This window comes from Pogoniulus pusillus, chromosome 1 (genome assembly GCF_015220805.1).
Source record: "Pogoniulus pusillus isolate bPogPus1 chromosome 1, bPogPus1.pri, whole genome shotgun sequence".
In the NCBI taxonomy this organism is placed as follows: Eukaryota; Metazoa; Chordata; class Aves; order Piciformes; family Lybiidae; genus Pogoniulus; species Pogoniulus pusillus.
In genome coordinates, this window is record NC_087264.1 from 24,728,717 (window position 1) to 24,749,739 (window position 21,023).

Genomic DNA, 21,023 nt, shown 5'->3' on the forward strand with positions numbered 1-21,023 from the left:
GGGCACAGCTGGGAATTTTTATCTTGTAGGAAAAAGTGATGGGAGTGTTTTGACTTTGTGCAGAAAAAACTCATTTTCCTTTTCAGAGGAACCAGAAGATGAAAAAGTTTTCATGCTGGAGGATTTCCTTCTTTTTCTTCCCCTCCCCCTGTTGCTCCTCTTGTTCTCTGACAAAACAGGAAAGGGGAAGGGAGGACACAACCCAGAAATTGCCTCACCTCATGGGAAAAAATGCCCAGCAAGAAGTGTGAAATGCATCTTACACCAAAAAAGAACTGAATACTAGTTTGTGTTTAAACTTGGAGAGTGTGCTCATAGAACCACAGAATGGTTTGGCTTGGAAGGGGACCTTAAAGATCATCCAGTTCCATGCCCCCTGCCATGGTTGGGCAGGGACACCTTCCACTAGACCAGGTTGCTCAGAGTGTCATCTGACCTGGCCTTTATAGAGGTTGTTGATGCTTGTCTGCTCTGGCCTGATTGCAAGCTGAGCTCTCTCACTTGCATTGCTGTGCCTAATGAGTGCAAAGTCTAAAGAGATCCTTTGTGAGAGAAGACCACATCTAGGTCAACTGCTGCTGACTCCAAGCTAACCCTCTCCTGGTGCAACTTGAGGCAGTTTTCTCTCATCCTGTCACTTGTTCTTTGGGAGAAGAGACCAACCCTTACCTCACTGCAACCTCCTTTCAGGGAACTCTAGAGAGAGCAATGGGCTCTCGCCTCAGCCTCCTCTTCTCCAGGCTAAATGACTTCAGTTCTTTCCACTGCTCCTCACCAGCCCTGTCCTCCAGACCCTGCACCAGCCTCATTGCCCTTCTCTGGATGTGCTTCAGCACCTCAAGGTCTTTCTTGGCATGAGAGCCCCAAGATATTTCAGTTGCAGTCTCACCAGTGCCAAGTACAGGGAAATGATCCCTACCCTGGACCAACCTCCCCCCCAGCTGCATGTGGGAAACGAAACACATTCCCAAGAAGTATCTTCAAGCAGCACAAACTTCCTTTTTTAATCATTTGTTGAAGGTTTATTTTCAAATCCCTCTGCTCTCACCAGCTGCTGCCATGGCCTGTAGCACTGGCTTGGACTTTGAGTCCATCAGAGCTTTCACAGCCTCAGTCTCTCCCTGAAGCATGGCATAAGCCAGCCCTGAGCCCAGGGTAGAAGGAAGCTTCTCCTGGGAAGTGGCTGTTCCATAATTGCCATCTTGAGCTGTTCCTGGCACCCTTCCCTGGTGACTGTTGATGAAAGGAGTTTTTAGTACCTGAGCTAGTGGTGCCACCATGTAGTGCTGCAAGGTTGCTTACCAAGTTGGGCAACCCTGGCTGCTGTCTGAGCAGCCTTTGTTGATGCTGAGAGACAGAGGGACACCAGTGCAGTACTGTGTGACACACATGTCACAGAATCCAGCATGGTGAGGGTTGGAAGGGATCTCTGGAGATCATCCAGTCCAACTCCCCTGCTAAAGCAGGGGCACCCACAGCAGTTTGTCCAGGAGCACAATGGCCAGCTGGGTTTGGAATGCTTCCAGACAAGGAGACTCTGCAACCTCTCTGGGCAGCCTGCTCTAGGGCTTCAGCATCCTCACACCAAAGAAGTGTCTCTCATGTTCAGATGGAACCTCCTGAGTTTTACTTTATGTGCTTTGAGCTGAAAAAGAGCCTGGCACCATCTCCTTGCCCCACTCCCTTTATCTCTTGCTAAGCATTGCTCAGATCCCCTCTCAGGCTGTTCTTCTCCAGGCTCAACAGCCCCAGGGCTCTGAGCCTTTCCTCCTCAGAGATGCTCCAGGCTCCTCAGCATCTTTGTAGCCTTTGCCAGAGTCTCTCCAGCAGTTTCATGTCTCTTGAACTGGGGAGCCCAGAACTGCCCCCAGTACTTCAGCTGTGTCCTTACTAGGGCAGAGCAGAGGGGGAGATGAACCTCTCTCACTCTGCCTGCCACACTCTTGTTCATGCATCCATTGTACGTTGAGGCAGAATTATCTCTGGCTTCTCAACCCAGTCCCTTTATAACCCTTTCTGGCTGCAAAGTACTTCGAAGAGTGCATTGCAAGGAGACTAAAAATAATGCCCTCAATTTTAGTTCTGCCACAAGTATTCAGCTGACAAGGAGGAATCAGTTTGTCCTTTTTTTTCCTTCCCCAGGCTTCAGTGTCAGCTCTCTGAATGGAGCTATAAGTTTAACACAAGTTTTTGGCCTGTGAGCCAAGCTGGATCACGTTGCTGGAAAGTTGAGTCACTTGCCAGAGCTGCCTTTGACTTTTCCACTTCCCTTTCCATCTCCCACTTTTGTGCTATCTGGTAGCAGCACTGAAGGCCAAACTCTCACCGAGCTGATTTGAACCAGGAGCTGCCAGTCTACTGTTCCACCTCCTACTGCCAAAAGCTGATGTGCAGCATAAAGACTGACAGGAGTACAATTTGTGGTCAACTGAAATACCTGAAGATCAGGACAGTAGAGCTCTGCTTCTCCTAGTGAGTTGGGGTGACCACATTGTGAGTAAAGTTGTGTGTACTCACCAGGTCTTCATCTCAGGAAAAGGAGTAAGTGGTGGTGGCTTGTAAAGAGGAGTCACGAAATGGATTGGCTTTTTTAAGATGTTACTGGAAATTACTCATTTGGAAAACTTCAGACTAGCTCAGTCTGAGTGTAAACCTGAATCCAGATGTCCAGGGCTAGGATTTATAGCAACACAGAATCATGGAATGGTTTGGGTTGGAAGGGACTTCCAAAGGTCATCTAGTCCAATCCCCCTGCAGTCAATGGAGACATCCTCCACTAGAGCAGGTTGTCCAGAGCCCTGTCGAGTCTGACCTTGAAGACCTCCAGGGATGAGGCCTCAAACACCTCCCTGGGCAACCTGTTACAGTGTTCTGCCACTTTCATGGTGCAGAACTTGTTCCTAGCATCCAGTCTCAGTCTTCTCTCATTTCAAACCATTGCCCTCATTCTGTCCCTGCAGGCCTTTGCAAACAGTCCCTCTGCAGCCTTCTTGTAGCCCCCTTCAGCTACTGGTAGTCTGCTGTTAGATCTGCCTCAAGCCTTCTCTTCTTCAGGCTGAACACCCCCAGCTCCCTCAGGCTGTCCTTGTAGCAGAGGTGCTCCAACCCCCTGACCATTTTCCAGGCCCTCCTCTGGGCCTGTTCCATCAGGTCCATGTCCTTCCTGTGTTGAACACTCCAGAGCTGGACAGAGCACCTCTGCTACATAAGGGTGTCTAGGGACAGGATCTTAGAAACAAATTTCTCAGTACAGGGGTGGTGGAACTCTGGAATGGGTTGCCCAGGGAGGTTGTGGATGCCCCAGCTGGCTCCAACCTCCTTTCAGAGAGATATAGATAGCAAGGTCTCTCCTCAGCCTCCTGTTCTCCGTGCTGAACAACCCCATTTCCCTCAGCTGCTCCTTGCCAGCTCTGTTCTCCAGACCCTTCCCCAGCTTTGTTGCTCTTTTCTGGTCCTGCTCCAGCACCTCAAGATCTTTCTTGGAATGGGTGCCCAAAACTGAACAACTGGCACTTTGGCCACAACAACCCCATACAGTGCTACAGGCTGGACACAGAGTGGCTGGAGAGTAGCCAGGTAGAGAGGGACCTGGGAGTACTGGTCGACAGCAGCTGAACATGAGCCAGCAGTGTGCCCAGGTGGCCAAAAAGGCCAAAGGCATCCTGGCCTGTATCAAGAGCAGTGTGACCAGCAGGACCAGGGAAGTCCTTCTGCCTCTGTACTCATCACTGGTTAGGCTACAGCTTGAGTCCTGTGTCCAGTTCTGGGACCCTCAGTTTAAGAAAGATGTTGAGGTGCTTGAATGTGTCCAGAGAAGAGCACCAAGGCTGGTGAGGGGCCTGGAGCACAGCCCTGTGAGGAGAGGCTGAGGGAGCTGTGGTTGTTTAGCTTGGAGAAGAGGAGGCTCAGGGCAGACCTCATTGCTGTCTACAACTATCTGAAGGGAGGCTGTAGCCAGGTGGGGTTGGGCTCTTCTGCCAGGCAAGCAGCAAAAGAAGAAGGGGACACAGTCTCACGTTGTGCCAGGGGAGGTCTAGGCTGGATGTTAGGAGGAAGTTGTTGTCAGAGAGAGTGATTGGCATTGGAATGGGCTGCCCAGGGAGGTGGTGGAGTCCCCATCTCTGGAGGTGTTTAAAAAGAGCTTGGATGTGGTGCTTGGTGCCATGGTTTAGTTAATTAGATGGTGTTAGGTGATAGGTTGGGCTCAATGATCTCAAAGGTCTTTTCCAAATTGATTGATTCTGTGGTTCTGTAATCAGTCAGCATCCCTCTGGGTTTCTTCTTCATGGGGTTGCTCTGTTGTGTCTTTCAGTGCTGCTCTTTTTTGGTTGTAGCTTCTGAATGAGGGTTTGATTTGCACAGAGTAGCAGCAGACGCAGGAGTTTGGCCTTGCAATAGGCTGAGCCATCTGGGCTGTTTGAAGTTGTAGGTCCTTGATGAACTCTGCTCTGAATATCTCCATGCTTTCCTAGATCAAGGTTAAGTTGTCTCCTTGGCTCCTGTTGATGCTTGGGGATATGGTTTAGAGGTGAATTTTGTAGAGTAGGGTCTAGTGGTTGGACTTGATCCCAAGGGTCTTTTCCAACCTGAATGATTCTATGGTTCTTTGCTGTTACCTCTGATCTGGAGCACTCCTTACCTCAGAAAGGACCTCTGTGTTTCAGCTTGACAGGGGTACTATGTTTCCCCATTTTTCTTCTAATTTTACCCTTTCCTGTGCCTCCAGATTATTTGATGAAACTCTGCCACAGTCAACTCCTTGTTACCTACTGAGCAGCCTGGTCTATCAGGAGTCATCTCTGCCCATGGCAGGGGGAGTGAAATCAGATGATCTTTAGAATCATAGAACCAACTAGGTTGGAAAAGACCTCCAGGATCATCCAGTCCAACCTAGCACCCAGCCCTGTCCAATCAACCAGACCATGGCACTGAGTGCCCCAGCCAGGCTTGGCTTCATCACCTCCAGGCACGGCAGCTCCACCACCTCCCTGGGCAGCCCATTCCAATGCCAATCACTCTCTCTGACAACAACTTCCTCCTAACATCCAGCCTAGACCTCCCCTGGCACAGCTTGAGACTGTGTCCCCTTGTGCTGTTGCTGGTTGCCTGGCAGAAGAGCCCAACCCCACCTGGCTACAGCCTCCCTTCAGGTAGCTGCAGGCATCAATGAGGTCTGCCCTGAGCCTCCTCTTCTGCAGGCTGCACACCCCCAGCTCCCTCAGCCTCTCCTCACAGAGCTGTGCTCCAGGCCTCTCCCCTGCTTTGTCACCCTTCTCTGAACAGGTTCCAGTATCTCAGCATCTCTCTTGAATTGGGCCCAGCAGCCCAGGCCCCTTCCAACCGAACCATTCTCTGATTCCATGATTCTTTCTTTTGCTGAAGCAATGTTGTGAAGGGTTTTTTTTGTAGAAGGGGCTTGCTGGAGAGGGAAAGGCTGTGAGAAGAAGATTTATAGGCAAGAATTCAGTGGGAGAAAGCTGGTGTGAGGTAGAAGATATACTCCCTTTAGGGAATCAGCAGGTAAACTGAGATTGAAAACTTAGTGCCCAGGTCTCAGGTCACAGTTCTGACTGTAGCAAGCTGTTGTGTGGTTGGCTGGGGAGGACATAGGCTGTAGTGGAAGGCACCTGGCAGCAGAACTTCCCTTCACAGCCTCAGTGAGAATTGCATGCCCTGAATTAGTCACCTTGGGGGCACCTCTGTAATGTGTGCTGTGGCCAGGCCCTTCTGATGCTCCATGGCGTTGCTGGCAAAGGGGTGAAGAAGGACTGCACTTAGTTTTCCCCAGAGTTCAGCTGGAGGTGACCTATATTCCAGAGAGATGGTTCTTCAACTCTCCTAATGAGTAAGTGTGCTGGCTCCTGCAGTAACAGCTGCCACTACTGGGAGGAAGAGAAGCTGTTTGTGAAGGCAATGAAGCTGTGTAAATTGTTCAGAGAGGAGGGCAGGCACGGGCAGGGAGCTGAACTCACAGCAGGAGCAAGGAGAATTCCCAAGCCTCGAGGCGTGCTCCTGCTTTTAGCGTTTCTTGCACTTCTAGGTAGTGTTTGATTAGTGCTTCCAGTCCTGGTGACTGGCAGCAAAACACCCAGCTGGGCAGAATGTCAGTGCTGTGATGATGAGGAAGGTGAGACTGACTGTTGTGTTTGCTGCAGTGTGGGGTCGTGAGCAGTGTTTATGGCTAAGACGTTCAAATGCTGGCACATGAGGTGGGAAGGGGCTGTTGTAACCTCTTTTTCATACTAGACACAAGATTTCTCTGCATGAAGTCTGGTTTGAATCAGCAGCAGGGTTTGAATCTATCAGCAGCCATAGATTTCCTCCTTCTCTATCCTCCCCTCTCTGTCTGCAGTTGTGTATTGGCCATATGGCAGCTCCAGCAGTTGCTTGGCAGGCAGCTGAATGCTATGAGGACACTTCCACTCCTCTGCCAAATGACTTCACCCTCTGCAGTTTGTGGTTTGGATGCCAGTGGCCTGTAGATCACCTTTAAATTGATGATCAGGCACCAAGTCTGTGTTGGTTTTAGCTCTGGTCTGTAACTTTTTTAGCTCCTGGTTTCCTTGGGTCTTTCCTCTGGACCTCCACCAGAGTGAGACTATCCCTGCCTCCATCAACATCAGCTGTGCAGAGGAGGAGAGTGGAACAGAGCCTCATGAGTAAACCCATATGAAGCACCATGAATGAGAGCTGGATGCCACTGGAGTCAGTGGTGATGCTCCTACTCACCTCCCTGCCACAGGAAGCTTACCCCCTCCCCAGTGAAGAGCTTTCCCCCCTTGTGAATGTAAGGAGGATTTATGGACCCTTTTCATTCCCAGCTGACATTTTCTCCCATCATTGAAGTCTGGGGTGCATTAACCATGGCATGGGTAGGTTTTGTCTGACCAAAACACAAGAATTGAGACTGCTGAGTAGTCAATTTGGGAAGTCCCTACAGTTGAACCTAAATGTTGAGCATCAGTACTGAGAAATAACACAGAAAATCAGCATGAGTTTTGAGGACTGTCCCTGGCACCTTCCCAGAGTGCAGGGAGAGCTGGGGACGTGCTTTCCTTGTCAGAAGGCTGTTAGAGTTCTTGCTTTACTCTCTCTTTATTCTTTAAAATGGACAAAGCTCCTTCTCTGCTGCACTTGGTGAAGTCTGGGTGGAGGCCAGGTCCTCTTGTACATGACAGAGGCTCAGTGATGCTGGTTGCCTGGATACAAGGCAACTCTGCACCCCAGCCCTCCCCCACCTCTAAAGCAGGGGGAGAGGTGGGGGAACAAAGCCCTGGGTACTTGGAGGCAGGAGCTTTAAGTCCACCTGATGCAGCTTGCAAGCTCCCTTTTCACTTTCCCTGGTTGTTGTTTTTTATCAGCACTGCTGATAGGAGGAAAGCACAGCCCAGCTGTTGGGTGCAGAGATCTGGAGGCTCCCACGGGGCCACATGCTTCAGGCTGCTCAGAAAACCAGCCACAGTGCTGTCTGCTGGGTAGGCATTTTACTCCACAGCCACCTTCTCAGCTGCCTGCTGCTGCTGCTGCTCATAGCACAAGTGTTGACAAGTAGCCTTCCTGGCAGCACAGCATCAGAGCCCAGGAGCTGCCTCCCTGCTGGCTGAGAGGCCTGGAGAGCACTCTGAAGAAGGCAGTGACTGCTGAATATTTAAACCCAAGTGTCTGCCTCTTAATCTTGCATGTAGTACACATTGCTGCTCTGTGACAGCAGCTAGACCCATCGTGCATTATTCCTGTGCTACCTGCTCTGCAGGGACTTGCTCCTTTCACAGAGTGACAGAGATTGGAAGGGACATCTGGAGATCATCCAGTCCAAATCTCTTGCCAGAACAGGTTCACTCAGAGCAGCTTCATCCAGGTGGGTTTCAGCATGATTCCAGAGGTGGAGACTCCACCAGCTCTCCTGACAGCCTGGACCAGTGCTTTACCAATATCCAAGGAATTTCCTCTTCATGTTTAGATGGGACTTGCCTTGTTCAAGTTCATATGATCACAGGGTGATAAGGGTTGGAAGGGACCCAAAGAGATCGTGTCCACCCCCCCCTGTCGGAGCAGAACCACACAATCTAGCACAGATCACAGAGGAATGCATCCAGACAGGCCTTGAAAGTTTCCAGAGACTCCAGAGAAGGAGACTCCACAACCTCACTGGGCAGCCTGTGCCAGTGCTCTGGGACCCTTTCAGGAAAGAAGTTCCCCCTTGTGTTGAGCTGGAACCTCCTGTGCTGCAGCTTCCACCCATTGCTCCTTGTCCTATCCCAGGGAGCAGTGAGCAGAGCCTGTCCCCTACTCCTGACCCCCAGCCCTCAGATATTTATAAACACTTATTAAATCCCTTCTCATTCTTCTCTTCTCTAGACTGCAAAGCCCTAGGTCACTCAGCCTCTCCTTATAACGCAGTGCTCCAGTCCCTTAATCATCCTTGAAGTCCTCTGCTGGACCCTCTCCAGCACATCCCTGCCTGCACCTTCTTCCCTGCCTCCCTTGGTCTGCTGGTCACACTCTTCTTAATACACCCCAAGCTCCCATTGGCCTTCTTGGCCACAAGGGCACATTGCTGTCACGTGGATGTTATCCACCAGGGCTCCACAGGGCTGCTCTCCAGCAGATCATCTCCCAGCCTGTACTGGTGGAGTTTATTTTTCATTCCCAGGTGCAGGACTCTGCACTTGTCCATGTTGAACCTCATTTGGTTCCTCTGTGCCCAGCTCTCAGTGTGTCCAAGTCTCACTGGATGGCCTCAGCCTTCAACTGTATCAGCCAAGCCCCCCAGTTTGGTGTCATTAGCAAACTCGCTGAGCAGACTCTGTCTGTCTATCTGTGCCCTCATCAATGTCATTGATGAAGATGTTGAACAGCACTGGACTCAGCACTGATCCCTGGAGGACTCTGCTAGTTACAGCTCTCCAGCTGGACTTGGCACCATTGACCACCACTCTTTGAACTCTGTCTTGTAACCAGCTCCTTTTCCTGTCAATAAGCATCACTGAAAACAGACTGGTCCCACCCTTCTGACACCCACCCTTTAAGTATTTAGAAGCATCAATGAGATCCCCTCTCAGTCTTCTCTTCTACAGGCTCCAAAGCTCCAGGTGCCTCAGCCTTTCTTCATCAGAGAGATGTTCCAGTTCCCTAATCCTCTTTCTAGCCCTTTGCTGTACCTTCTCAAGCAGTTTCCTGTCCCCCTTGAATTGAGAAGCCCAGAGCTGGACTCAGTACAGCAGATGAGGCCTCCTTATCAGGACCCCTTGTTGAACAGCACATATGGAAATATGTGGGAGAGGGACTTTTTGCAAGGGCTTGGACAAGAGGCAGTGGCTTTGAACTGGAAGAGGAGAGATTAAGACTGGAGATTAGGAGGAATGTCTTTCCAGTGAGGGTGGTGAGAGACACTGCAATAGGTTGCCCAGGGGGGTTGTGGATGCCCCCTCCCTGGAAAAAAATCAAGACTATTTGGATGAGGCCTTGAGCAACCTGGGCTACTGAAAGGTGTCCCTGCCCATGGCAGGAGGGTTGGAACTGGATGATCTATAAGGTTTCTTCCAACTGAAACCATTCAGGACTGGAATCAGGGCTCTGGACAACCTGATCTATTGGAGAATGTTCCTACTTACTGCAGGGTGATTGGACTAGCTGACCTTTGGATGTCACTTCCAACCCAAACCATGCTATGATTCTACATATGTGGACTCTACTAACTAGGATCAGTCAAAACTGCTTTCTAAGCTCTTTTAAACTTGAGCTGGATCATGTTGTGATGCTGTGGCTTTGGTTGTCAGTGGCTGCAGAGCACCTTGCTGTCTCAAACAGCACTTGGGATCTGTACCTCTTGAGCCCCAGTAATTAATCTCCAGATTGGACTAGTGTGTGGATGGGTAATAATGAGCCAGGGCCCTCTTGATGCAAGATCCATGTACATTGGCATTGCAGAAATGCTGTCTGCTGTAAGAACTCCTACATTTAGCTTTAGTGTGAGACCAAGGAGTGTAATGCAGCAATGGGCACCTGAGCATGGCCACATGAAAGGCAATGACCTTTCTACCAACCGTACTAGGTGCTGAGTCTCTTTTCAGCTGAACAGCAAAGTAAAGCTCTAAGGGGGAGTTGGGCAGCAGCACACAAAAAGATGTAGAGGTTTCAAGGCTTTGCAAAATGCCATCTCAGACCTGTTTTCAGCTTCCATGGTACAAAAAAAAAGTGTAGTTCAAACCTTTTCCTGTCATTTCTGGTTGCACTGAGGACAAAAAGGGAAAAGCTGGCACAAGCCAGTTCCTTCAGGTGAGAGCTTTCTGCCACCTACCTTGCCAGTAGATGTTTGAGTTTTGTATAGCCCCAGGTAAAAGGAACTGGCTATCCAACCCAGCCACAGAACATCCTCGCTGCTCTGGCTAATAATGAAGAAAAGATGAAGAGCTCTCTGAGAAACTGTTCATTGTTCTTGGCTGATTCCCTTCTGCTCTCCATTTTCATACCCTGGTCAGCCTGCTGGCAAGAGGCTGAGGCAGCAGCAGCCAGCCAGATAAAAGAACGAGCAGCCAGAAGTCTCAGTCAGCTCAGATTCTCTCCAGCACTTGTGACCCTTCCTTCCAGTCCCTGTAAAACCGTGGAAGCAACTCCTGGCTCTGTGCTCCTCCTCGTTTTGTAGCCATCACTTTACAACACTCTCATTTTCAAGTGCAGTTTTACAAGTGTTGGTTTCATTGGCTGTGCCTTCTGTGCTTCCTATCCCTGGCTTTCCTGGACAGTAACCTCCCAAAGAACTCCAAAACCTCCAGAGGAAAAACGAAGGGGAATATGCTTTGAAAATCTTATTTTGAGTGGAGCTGCATTCTTAAGCCTGCATGCCTGGTAAAAGCAAAGAAAACAAACACCACCTTCAACATGATGAAAAATAAATCCCTCTGAGTCTTCATCATCCTGCCTGACTCACTAATTCCCCAGGGCAGAAAACCAAGCAAGGGGGGGGGGGGGGGGGGGGAAGCAAAGTTTGTTTCCACAAAGCAAAGCCATAACACATCCAATCCTGATTGAAAATGACTCCTGGGAGACAGCTCTTCTTTAATGTAACATGGGCACAGCTATGGCTGGCCTGACAAACCCACAAGTTGGGTTTATTCTCTCCTGCTTCAGAGAAAGCACCTGTTGCTTTCAGTGGGGCTCCTGCTGGGGCTCGAGCTGCCCCAAAGTGTGCAAGGATCAGCAACTGCCAGGCACAGGTTGGATTTTGATGTGCCAGTCAGATTTTTACAGGATCTCAGCATGCTGGAGATTGGAAGGGACCTCTGGAAAGCAGCCAGTCCAACCCTCTGTTAAGGCAGGGGCATCCACAGAAGCTTGCCCAGGATCACAAAGACCAGGTGGGGTTGGAATCTCTCCAGACAAGGAGACTCCACAACTTCTCTGGACAGCCTCCTCCGGGGCTCCAGCACCCTCACAACAAAGAAGTTTCTCCTCTTGTTCAGGTAGAACCTCCTGAGTTCCAGTGTGTGCCCATTGCCCCTTGTCCTGTCACTGGGAACCACTGAAAAGAGCCTGGCCCCATCCTCTTGCCCTCCACCCTGTAGCTGTTGCTGAGCATTGCTCAGATCCCCTCTCAGACTGTTCTTATCCAGGCTCAACAGCCCCAGGGCTCTCAGCCTTTCCTCTTCTCAGAGCTGCAGCAGGCCCCTCAGCATCTTTATAGTCTCTGCTGGACTCTCTCTGGTATTTCCCTGTCTCTCTTGAACTGAGGAGCCCAGAACTGGTCGCAGTACTCTGGCTGTGACCTCACCAGTGCAGAGCACAGGCCCTTTCACAAGTGCAGCTCTTCATATGGCTGCCACGAGCAGCACCTTCTTCCCTGCCTGCCTGGGCTGTCCCATTACTACTCTTCTGGTGCGTTCCGTTGCTTCATGGTGTCCCTGGCCAAGACTTCAGCACCCCAATGTACCAAGTGAGACAGTTGAGACCTCATCCCTGGTGAGGCTCAACAAGGCTCTGGGCAACTTGGTTTAGCTGAATGCTCCTGCTTACTGCAGAGGGAGTTGGTCTAGATGACTTTTGGAGTTCCCTTTCAACCCAGACCATTCTGTGATTCTAAAATCAGTTAGCTCCTGCAGTTAAGTCTATTCAGCTCCAGAATGACACAAGTTGGGTGGGAATTCTCCACTTATTATGGGATAAGAGAACAGGGGTTGAAATGTGTGGCTGGCAAATGACCCATGGATGGAAGTAGCTTCTTAATTCATGTAAATGAAGTGCTGGTACAGAGCTCAGGGCTTTATCCAGAAAGACAACAGAGACTGTGCTATTAGCCCTGCTCTGCTGATGGCAGATCCTCTTGCTGTCTGGCAGCTCAGGGTGGCATAATCCTGTTAAGGAAGCTAATTGAAGTTGGTGCTGTAATCTTCATGGCTCTTTGGTTTGCTAGTTAAAGGTGACTGACCTCATTGTACAGTACCATCTGGTAAGATTGGTATAGAATCATAGGATGGTTTGGATTGGAAGAGACCTCCAAAGGTCATCCAGTCCAAGCCCCCCACCTTCAGCAGGGACATCCTCAACTAGATCAAGTTGCCCAGAGTGCTGTTAAGCCTCACATCTTGAATATCTCAAGGGATGTGGCCTCAACTATCTCACTGGGCAACCTGTTGCATGTAAAGAAGTTGTTCCTAGCATCTCTTAATCTCCTCTAGTTTCAAACCATTGCTTCTCACCCTGTCCCTGCAGGCCTTTGCAAGCAGTCCCTCTGCAGCCTTCCTGTAGCCCCCTGCAGGTGCTGGCAGGCTGCCATTAGGTCTCCTTGCAGCCTTCTCTTCTCCAGGCTGATCACCCCCAGCTCCCTCACCTGTCCTCATAGCAGAGGTGTTCCAGCCCTTTGATCATCTTTGTGGCCCTCATCTGGACCCACTCCATCAGGTCCATGTCCTTTCTGTGTTGAGGGCTCCACAGCTGGACACAGTATTCCAGGTGAGGTCACACCAGAGCAGAGCAAAGAGGCAGAATCAACTCTCTCAAAATGCTGGCCAGGCTGCTTTGGATGTTTCCATTTTGATATGGTGCAGGGGGATCTTGACAGGCTGAATCAATGAGCCAAGGCCAATGGGATGAGGCCAAGGCCAAGTGCAGGGCTCTTGGGTGGCAACAACCCCATGAATGCTCTAGGCTTGTGGCAGAGTGGCTGGAAAGTGCCCAGTGGAAAAGAGGGTGTTGGTTGACAGCTGGTTGAAGATGAACCAGTGTGTGTCCAGGTAGCCAAGAAGGCCACCAGCATTCTGGCTTGGGCCAGCAACAGTGTGGCCAGAGGCACCAGGGTAGGGATCATCCCCCAATGCTGGGCACTGCTGAGGCATGTGGCCTCAAATACTGGGCTCATTTTGGGGGTCCTCATTCCAAGTGAGTATTCACAGAGGAGCAACAAAGCTGTTGGAGGGTCTGGAGAACAGGTTGTGTGAGGAGATACTGAGGGCAGTTGAGTTGTTCAGCTGGAGAAAAGGAGGTTAAGGGGAGGTCTCATTGCTCTCTACAACTCCCTGGCAGGAGGCTGGAGTGAGGTGGGGCTTGGTCTCACAAGGAACGAGTGATAGAATGAGAGGAAATGGCCTCAGGTTGTACTGGAGGAGGTTTAGGTTGGACATTAGAAGGAATTTCTTCACTTCTCAAGACCAGGAGCAGGCTGCCCAGGGAGGTGGCTCAATCCCTATCCCTAGAGGTGCTTCCAAGAGGCAGGGATGTGGTGCTGAGGGACATGTTTTAGCACCAGGATGGTTTGACCCAGTGATCTTCAAGGTCTCTTCCGACCCCAACAGTTCAGTGGTTCCACATGCAGCTCCTACGGGCTTAGTGTGTGTCTCCTGTGGCTGGGCTCCCTCTGTCTGTCAGGCTACATGGGCTATGTGCAGCTGATGGGAGAGCCTTTACAGGGGGCATTGGGAATTGGAGACAGCTGGGCTGCTGAGTGTCTAACCCTGGAGAGGAAAGCCACCATTTCAGCTCCTGTCAACATGTGCCCCAGGACTACCAGTAACATGAGCTATGGGGATACCTCTGTCAGCACCCTGAGAGCCCTCAGTAGCATTAATGGGAAATGCATGGGGATGTGAGCAGGACACCACACAACCAAGCTTCCATTTCCAAGGTTAAATCTTCAGGAGCTCCCTCTTAGGCACCTCCACCGTCCTATAATCACACCAGGCAGGTGTATGCAAAAGCAGAACACTTCATCCTGCCCTTCTTTTCCCCTTTCTCCCCCATTTATGGCCACATTTGTGCTCTTTTTGCTTAAATTAAAGAGCAAACAGCACTGTGGCAGTGGCCTCGTTTCCCTTTGCTGATGTAATTAAGCTACCTCTCCTCTCTGCACAGTGCACCTCAGCACTGGGCTTTATTAGCAAGCCATTTGCTGTCCCTTTAATTCTCCTTCTAATGAAGCACAGCAGAATCACTTAAGAGGAGCAGGAAGGACTTGGCTTTGTTCTGAAGAGAGGCATCTTGTGATCCAGAGCTGCTGGCCTGTGCTCTTGAGTGGGTCGTGTAATCATAGTAGTATCATAGTATCATCAGGGTTGGAAGAGACCTCACAGATCATCAAGTCCAACCCTTTACCACAGAGCTCAAGGCTAGACCATGGCACCAAGTGCCACGTCCAACCTTGCCTTGAACAGCCCCAGGGACAGTGACTCCACCACCTCCCCAGGCAGCCCATTCCAGTGTCCAATGACTCTCTCAGTGAAGAACTTTCTCCTCACCTCCAGCCTAAATCTCCCCTGGCGCAGCCTGAGGCTGTGTCCTCTCATTCTGGAGCTGGCCACCTGAGAGAAGAGAGCAACCTCCCCCTGGCCACAACCACCCCTCAGGTAGTTGTAGACAACAATAAGGTCACCCCTGAGCCTCCTCTTCTCCAGGCTAAACAATCCCAGCTCCCTCAGCCTCTCCTCATAGGGCTGTGCTCAAGGCCTCTCACCAGCCTCGTCGCCCTTCTCTGGACACACTCGAGCATCTCAATGTCCCTTTTAAACTGGGGGGCCCAGAACTGAACGCAGTACTCGAGGTGTGGTCTAACCAGTGCAGAGTACAGGGGCAGAATGACCTCCCTGCTCCTGCTGACCACACCATTCCTGATGCAGGCCAGGATGCCACTGGCTCTCTTGGCCACCTGGGCACACTGCTGGCTCATGTTCAGGCGGGTATCAATCAGCACCCCCAGATCCCTCTCTGTCTGGCTGCTCTCCAGCCACTCCGACCCCAGCCTGTATCTCTGCATGGGGTTGTTGTAGCCAAAGTGCAGCACCCTGCACTTGGAGCTATTGAATCCCATCCCATTGGACTCTGCCCATCTGTCCAGGCGGTCAAGGTCCCTCTGCAGAGCCCTTCTGCCTTCCAACTCAGTCACATCTGCCCCCAGCTTAGTGTCATCTGCAAACTTGCTGATGACTGACTCGATGCCCTCATCCAGATCATCTATGAAGATGTTAAAGAGGATGGGGCCCAGCACTGATCCCTGAGGGACACCACTAGTGACAGCTGCCAGCTGGATGTGGCACCATTCACCACCACTCTCTGGGTCTGGCCCTCCAGCCAGTTCCTAACCCAGCACAAAGTGTTGCCATCCAAGCCATGGGCTGATAGCTTAGCCAGGAGTTTGCTGTGGGGGACAGTGTCAAAGGCCTTGCTGAAGTCCAGATAGACCACATCCACATTTTGGTGGGGTTTTGCTTTGGGATTTGGAGCAAGCTGCACTGGTTTGAGAGTTCTTGCTGGATGTTGTTTAAAGAGGATGGGATGGCTGCTTAAGGAGACCTCGTTCTGTGCTATGCAGGGTGGCTAAGTTAGCTCTTAGCTGCATAGTTAAAGCAAAGAAATCCCCCAACTGCAATATGATTTACTCCAGTTTAGGAAGTGGAGTTTTGTTCTGGTGTATCTACAGTTAGATCTGTTATCAAACAGCACAGATATATCACCTCTAAAAAAAGGGGAAAGCCCCTGCATTGTAAAGCTTCTATTAAATTGCTCACTAAGCCTTCAGGTAGAGAAGGAAAGAAGCTGATGCTGTTGTAGTCCTGATGTCTCATTTTGTTTCAGCTAGAGAAATGTGGCCAGACTAGGAGCAGAAGCTGCCCCTCTCTCTCTGGTGAGGCTGTGGTCTACTTGTGTGGTTGGGAAGATAAAGCACAGACTGAGTGAAGCTGTTGTCAAGCCCAGGGAGGTTCAGCATTTGGCTCCAGTTGAGCTCTTGTGGTTTTCTAAGGTGCTGCAGCTCCTTAGAAATGAGCTCCAGGCAAAGCTCAGGAGATAACCTCAAATGCTGCCTTTAGCAGAGAGTCCAACTCCCAGTAGGTAAAATACCAGTAAAGACTGAGTGGGATAAAATTCCTCAGCATCCAGAGCACTTCCAGAGTTAAATGTGCTGTCTCGGTTCAGAGTCCCTGTGATGCCCTGTCAGTGCCTGCCAGCTCTTCCCTGCGTGTATGATTGATGGTGCTCCAGGCTTGGCCCCAGGCTATACCCAGTCTGCTGGCAAGTGGTGCTGGTGGTGAAGTTTCCACTGCTTTATGTGACATTTAGACTGCAACAGAGCTAAAAGCCTGAACCCCTTCACAGGGGATATCATCCTCCCACCAGAGCTTGCAGTCTTGAAAGAGAGCCTGGCTGGAGAGACTCTTCAGCACTCTATTAAATATCCTTGTGGATAAATGCTTTCTTCAATTGAGACATTCCTAATAGGCATCCTGGGTAGGATCAACAAAAAGCTGGGTCTGCATCATGGTTTGGCCTGCTTTAACCCTGGCCAGGCCCCTCAGCATCTTTGTAGCTTCTGATGGACTCCCTCAAGTAGTTCCCTGTCTCTCCTGAACTGAGGAATCCAGAGCTCCAGGTGTGTGCTCCCTAGGGCACAGTAGAGGGGGAGAACTTCCCTTGACCTGGAGGCCACACTCTTCCTCATGTGCCCCAGGATCCCATTGGCCTTCTTGGCCATGAGGGCATATTGCTGGCTCATGGTGAACTTGTCCACCACCACTCCCAGGTCCTTCTCCACTGAGCTGCTTCCCAGCAGGTCAGCTCCTCATCTGTCCTGGTGCAGGAGGTGATTCCTCCCCAGGTGCAGGACCCTACACTTGCCCTTGCTGAATTTCATGAGGTTCTTGTTCACCCAGCTCTCCAGCCTGCCCAGGTCTCAGTGGGTGGCAGCGAGGTGCCAGCCACTCTTCCACTTTGGTATCACTTCCCGGAGGTGCTGCAGTCTGCCAGGCTGGCTCGATGGCAGCCACGCTGCTGTGCTGGGAGCAGTGGCTGTGTTGCTATGGTGTCTCTGGATCCCAGCTCTGCGGCAGCTGAGCCGGCTCCCAGCAGCGCGTCCTAATTGCAGCTGTGCAGCAACGAAACGAACACTGGGAGATTTCCATCAAGGCTGTGATCAGAGCAGCATCCCTTGCTTTTTAATATCTGCTTGATTGGCTTCATTTGTAAGCTTATTACAACTTCAGAGGCAGAAGTTATTAGGGAGATCATTATCAGCCTGTGTGGATAGCAAGGGAAAAAGCCATGGCATGTTCCAGAACAAGCCCCTTCTTAATGTCTGCACCATCAGCACTGAGCAGCCATGCTGCCTCCCTATTTCCCTTGCCACCAGTCAGAACAACAGAGAAAGGGGAAGGGGGACAGTGAGCTGTGCACTGATGAAACAAGTTCAGATGGAGAGAACAGTGAGGTGCTGAGAGAGCAGCACATTCAGCAGCATGCCATGGCCTGGTGTGGAGCCCTGGCTGGGAAAGCAAGAGCAGCTGGGAGCCAGCCTGCATGTCCTGCCTCACTTCCTCCTGTCATCTACCTACAAGTTCTGCTGGGGGTCTTTGCCTGCATCCTGACTGGCGCTGCAGTGCTTCAGTTTGACATCTCATGGAGGAAGAGAGTGTGATGAGGAACATGTGTGCTGACGTTATGGGATTTACTAAATCCACCTCGTTTTACAGTCACAGAATCCTAGAATGGTTTAGGTTGGAAGGGACCTCAAAGCTCATCCAGTTCCAACCCCCTGCTGTAGGCAGGGATGTCTCCCACTAGAACAGGTCACTCAAGGCCTTATCCAGCTTGGCCTTGAACACCTCCAGGCAAGGACTATCCGCAACCTGTGCCAGGGTCTCACCACCCTCACTGTAAAGAACTTCTTTGTAACACCTAGTTTGAATCTGCCATCTGCCAGTTTAAACCCATTGCTCCTCATCCTGTCATTTCAAGACCTTGTCAGTAGTTCCTTCCCAGCCTTCCTGTAGCCTCCCTTCAGACACTGGAAGGCCACTGCAAGGTCTCCTCAAAGCCTTCTCTTCTCCAGGCTGAAGAGCCCCAACTCTTGTAGCCTGTTCTCGTAGGAGAGGTGCTCCAGCACTCTGAGCATCTTCATGGCCTCCTCTGGACTCGTTCCAACAATTTTCCTTTGTTTCCAGTTTTCCTGAAAAGCATCTCAAGCCAATCAGTGTGGCCAGCAGGACTACAGAGGTAATTGTCCCCCAGCACTGGGTACTGGTGAAGCCAATACTGGGTTCAGTTTTGAGCCACTCACTCCAGGAAGGGCATCAAGGTGCTGGAGCATGTCCCAAGAAAGGCAACAAAACTGTTGAAGGGTCTTCTGGAGAGCTGAGCAGAGGTGAACCTCATGAAGTTCAACAAGGGCAGGAGTAGAGCCTTGCACCTGTGGAGGAATCACCATCTGCACCAGTACAGTTTAGGAGTTGACTTGCTGGAAAATAGCTCCATGGAGAAGGAGTCCTAATGGATAAGAAGTTCACTGTGAGCCACCAGTGTGTCCTTATGGCCAAGAAAGTCAATGATCTCCAGGGGCATGTTAAGAAGAATGTGAGCAGAAGGTTAAAGGGAAGTTCTCCTCCCCATCTACTCTGCCCTGCTGAGACCACACCTGGATTATTGTGTCCAGTTCTGAGTTCCTCAGCTCAAGAGATAGGCAACTACCAGGAAGAATCCAACAGAGGGCCACAAAGGTTATGAAGGGACTGAGGCATGTCTCTTTTACCATGAGAAGCTGAGAGCCCTGGGGCTGTTTCGCCTTGAGAAGAGAAGGCTGAGGGGACCTTGTCAATGTGTACAAATACCTAAAGGGTGGAAGTCAAGAGGATGGAGCTGGGCTCTTTTCACTGGTGACAGGACAAGGGACAATGGGCACAAACTGAAGCCCAGGAGGTTCCATATCAGCGTGAGGAGAAACTTCTTTAGAGTGAGGGTGCTAGAGCCCTTGAACAGGCTGCCCAGAGAGGCTGTGGAGTCTCCTTCTCTAGAGGGATTCCAAACGCACCTGGACACATTCCTGCACACCCTGATTGAGGTGAATATTCTTTGGCAAGGGGCTGGGACTTACATGATCTCTGGAAGTGCCTTCTAACCCCTACCATCATGTGATTCTGTTTTGTGGTGCCCAGGATCTGATCCATAAGGCCACTTCTCAGGGTTCCAGCAGTATTCTTCTCTGATTTATTTAATATTAGTGAGTTCCCTCATTTAAGATCTGAAGGTTTTTCCCCCCCCTAGCCTTTCTTTTTCCCAACTGCCCACACCTGAGTAAGCTGACTGATTTGATTTTGCTGTCTGTGTGGGCCCTTAGCCTGAAGAGAGTTTGTCCTTCAGTCTTTGGTGAAGTAGTGACTGCAGTCAAAAGTTCTCTTTGGGCTTGCTTTCTTAAAAGCAACAAAAGCTTATTGATTCCCCCTCCCCCAGTTAAATGGTGTTAAAGGGTGGGCATCTTTTTCCACACCTGATGAAAAAGCCCCGAGAACAACAACCAAAAGCAGTTAACCTTCTGATCTGGAGCTCCATTCTACATTAAATCAGAGGATAAAAGCAGGGGGTTCACATTGCATGTGCCTCTACCTTTCCTTGCTAAGGAGACCATCATCATTATCATCATCATCATCATCTTTTTGATAGGACAAGGCCCTGAGCCTCACAGTAATCTGTTTCAATTGCTTCCTCACTTCAAAATCAATCATTTGCCTCCTCTGCCTTGTTTTCCTGAAGCCTGCAAAGTATCCAGAAACTTCTTAAAGCACTGGGAAACCTGGTCTGAGGAGGACAAGGTTGCCACAGTAACAGCTGCCCAGTTTTGCTGAGCTGTGTTCCTGCGTCTTTCGAAACAATCCTGAATGCCACACAGTGAGGAGGCTCACAGAGCAAGGCTGTAGTGAATCACAGAAACACTCAGGTTGGAAAAGCCCCTCAGGATCACCGAGTCCAAACAATAACCCTCCTCTCCAAGGCTCACCCTAAACCATATCCCCAAGTACCGCATCCAAACGACTTCTAAACGCACCCCAGGCTGGTGACTCCACCACCTCCCTGGGCAGCCCATTCCAGTGCCTGAAAAGGGACAGAGAAGAGCAGCACGGGGCCAGCTGCTGTCCAGGTGAGATGTGTGGGGCTCAAGAGAATTGGGGCAGGCCTTTACAGCTCATGGGAGATGCCCCAAGCATCTGGAGTGCCTTGTGGGCAGATGGGGGAGTGAGCACTGGAGAGTGAGAACTAGCACTTGGGCTTGTGTTGCAAGACCGTGGTGCACTAAGGAGGGTGATGTGGATTCCATCCTAAAGGGAAAGCTTTTTGCATATAGGAGGCTGAAGGTAGCCACTTCTCCTGTGGTCTGCTGAAGAGGCTGCTTCCTGGGAGAAGACTGAGAGCCCTGGGGCTGTTTAATCTTGAGGAGGCTGGGAGGGGCTCTGCTCAATGTCTGTAAATATCTGAGGGGTGGGTTTAGGTTGGAAATGACCTTTAAGATTGCCAAGTCCAACCATTGTAATGTCTAGCGCTGCCAGGTCACCACTAAAGGGTGTACCTCAGCACTATAGCTTTTACACCACTGCAGAGATGAAGATCCCTTCACCACTGCCCTGGGCAGTTGATTCAAGGACTTAGCAAACCATTTGGGGAAGAAATTGTTCCTAATGTCCAACCTAAACCAAATCTGTTACAACTTGAGGCCATTCCCTCAAGACCAACCCCCATCTATCTCCAGCCTCCTTTTAGGGAGTTGTAGAGTGAAGTCT

General features: G+C 50.6%; 1 protein-coding gene across 6 annotated transcripts in view; it reads left to right on the plus strand.

Moving 5' to 3' along the window:
* Positions 1-21,023, plus strand: part of TSPAN18 (tetraspanin 18) — a 159,548-nt gene that overhangs the window by 98,040 nt on the left and 40,485 nt on the right. The gene's annotated exons all lie outside the window — the stretch shown is intronic.